Source organism: Mesoplodon densirostris, chromosome 1, assembly GCF_025265405.1.
Source record: "Mesoplodon densirostris isolate mMesDen1 chromosome 1, mMesDen1 primary haplotype, whole genome shotgun sequence".
Classification (NCBI taxonomy): domain Eukaryota; kingdom Metazoa; phylum Chordata; class Mammalia; order Artiodactyla; family Ziphiidae; genus Mesoplodon; species Mesoplodon densirostris.
Window position 1 is genome coordinate 200,295,999 of NC_082661.1, and position 3,373 is coordinate 200,299,371.

Consider the following 3,373-nt stretch of genomic DNA (forward strand, 5'->3'; position numbering starts at 1 on the left):
TTTTCAAGAGCATTGCTCCTTCAGATAAATACTCTTTCTCTCTTGCATTACACATTTTGCTCTTAAATGTTAGTCCCACCAACATATACCTATGCTGTAATAACTTTTTAAAAATCCTCTCCTCATATCCTATGTATGACTAATTTCTATATCATTCTTCTACTTAACCTTTTAGAAAAAAATTCTTCAATTTTCTATACTTGTTCCTAACTTCTCACCTTCAATGTTCTCTTAAATTCACGGGAGTCGTGCTTTCTTGCTCAAAATTGCAGAGAAACCACTGTAGTTAAGGTCAGCCATGACCTTCACAAAATCAAGTCCAATTGTCAATCTTCAGTCCCCATCTTACTCAGCCACTCAGTGGCATTGTCCCTGGTGCCCACTCCCTCATTTTTGAAACACCTGTATTTGGCTTCCAGGACAGCGCCAGCTCCTGGTTTTCCCTCTACTTCACTGAACATTCCTTAAAATACTCTCCTGTTCCTGAGTTCTATATGTTGGAATAAGAGGTGCGTCCATCTTTAGACTCTTCTTCTTCTTTATCTATACTCAGTTTCTTAATGGTCTCATATAATCTGGTTTCAATGAACACTTATAAGCTGACTACTCTCAGATTTATGTTTCAGTTCAATTTCTTCCCTTAACTCCAGCCTCGTAGATACTCCAGCTACTTCACTTGAATATCTAATCATCAACTGACATTTCCAACAACAAATATGATTTTCTTCCCAAATATGCTCCTAACCCATCATTCACAGTCAACTGCACTATCATTTACCTTGTGGTTTAGATTTCTTAAAAATCCAGAGTCATTCCTTGATCTCTTTCTTTCATATCACATATCAATCCATCAGCAAATCTTGTCAACTCCACCTTCACAATGTATCCTTAATTAGATCCTGAATCCAACCTCTTCTCAGCATCAGCACTTTCTAGTTCAAGCCCCATCATGTCTTTCTGGACTACTGTTACACCCTACAATGGACTCTTCATTTCCATTCTTCTCTTTCTTCTCTTTCTTCTTAACCTCCTCTCTCTACTCAGCCAGAGGGATCCTTTCAAAAAGAAAAATTAGATTATATTATTTCCATGCTTAGATCTATCCATCATCTTCCCATGTTTAGAATAAAATCCCAAGATCTTGCTATGCTCTAACCCTGCTTACCTCTCCAATTTCATTTATTATCACACTAATCTTGTCCATTCTGTTTCATCCACAAGACTCTTTGCCACTCCTTATATATACAAGCAAGCTCTTACTCCAGGTCCTTTACACTTGCTTTTTCCTCAGATACTGATATGGCTCATTCCCTCACTTTATTCAGGTCTCTGCTCAAATATCACCTCTCTGAGAGACCTGCCCTGACCACCTCCTCTAAATGGCACCCTTTTTCATTCCTTATTCTTTTATCCTGCTTTGTCTGTCTTCTTAGTGCTAGCCACGACCTTACTTCTCCATTAGAATGTAGACTACATGAAGGCAGAAAGGTTGCCTGAACTGATCACAACTATGTGTACATAAAATAGTCCTCGGAAAACTGAAGTGATCAAGCAATATTTGTGGCATGAGTTAATGAGTGAATATTCAGAGTTCAATGCCAAATTTCTGGTTCATATATTCAGGGATGTTCTGAGTTGGAGTTTCTAATAAAAAATATTAAATGACTAAATTCTACCCTAAGTTATTTTAGGGCTCCATTCATCACTTACAGACTAACAAATTTCAGAGATTTGGCTTCGTATGAGAGCATCACTGCAGAGAGACTCCAGTACACGTTGTGATATCATTTGCTGATCTGGAGATTTTGATGCCAGAAATATGAGCCTCAAGCTCAGCATCCAGGCCTAATAGCTCTCAGAGGAAACGTGTATCAAAATAACTTTATATAATGTAGAAAAAAGCATCCATTCTATTTTGTTGTTGTTTTTTAACCTCTGAAATTTTAATCTATTTTTTCCATGATACAAATATCATAAGTTATTGACAACATCTCAAAATGTCATCATATTTCTCCCTTTATCTGGTGACTGACAATTTGTTTAAGACCTACCAAAAGATAGCAGTAAATCTTTTGATTAAAAGAGTGAGAGTAAAGATACATATATTTCCTCTTTGAGTTAGTGCAGGCTTACTTGTATCTTTCATCTCTATGCTATTTTTTAAATAAATTGTAAAAAAATGTTTTCATCTCCTATAATGTCATGGAAAATATCCAAAGTTTTCTTATGCTGATTCATTAAGTGTACTTACATGCAATTAGACAAAATGATTATATTGAAAGAAGCAGATTTCTTGTTTCATTGCTTTAAGAGAATAATAAAAATTGAATCATTCAAGTCACACCACTAATTTCAATATATTATTATTTTAAAAGAAAGTAAATAAATGGGTTAAATATTTTTTTGTTTTAACCACTTATTTTTTTATTTTTATTTTTATTTTTTTTGCAGTACGTGGGCCTCTCACTGTTGTGGCCTCTCCTGTTGCGGAGCACAGGCTCCGGACGCACAGGCTCAGTGGCCATGGCTCCCGGGCCCAACCACTCCGCGGCACATGGGATCTTCCCAGACCGGGGCATGAACCCGTGTCCCCTGCATCGGCAGACAGACTCTCAACCACTGCGCCACCAGGGAAGCCCTAACCACTTATTTTTAAACTGAAAGATTAATTTACTCTGAAGTTGTGAGGATAAGGACTATGCTGTATTTGTCTCCTACCTAGGACACATAAATAGATGTTCAATAAATGTTTTTGGAGTGAATGAATGTACCACTTAAGAACGTACCTCAGAAATTAAACTAGAAATTTAGAGTGATCTTCTTAAAGCTTGATTTTCACCAAATCCAAGTTTGCAAAATGTTAACATTAAGGAAGAAGCAATTGCTTTTTGAAAGTCTTCCTTTCATAAAAGAAGTACTTTAAAATTACTAATTTCCTTAGTCCATGTAAAATATTATTTGGGTTATAAAAATTGATTTTGTGTATAACTGTTCACAGACAATATTTTCACAAATGTGAATATAAAAGTGTCAATGGAAGGCAAACTATGAGTGATACACTTTTCTAGGCAGAGTGTGGAAGAGTTTTTAAGATGAATAACATTTTGCACCTGCTTTTGAGTTGCAGACAATGTGGACTGCTGGGTAAACAGGATTCCAGACAAGAATTCAGGGAAAGACAGTATCAGAAGTTCAGTGACAAGGAAGTGAAGTCACTCACTCCATGGAGTAAAGCTTAAATCCTCTAAATTGCATTTCAGACTTATTTTACATTGGGTTCTATACTAGGATAAGCATATCTTTAAAGCAAGAAATATGTGACATAGAGAGGATGGGAAATTTCAAAGGGGCATTTAACTCTTATTTTTGTATG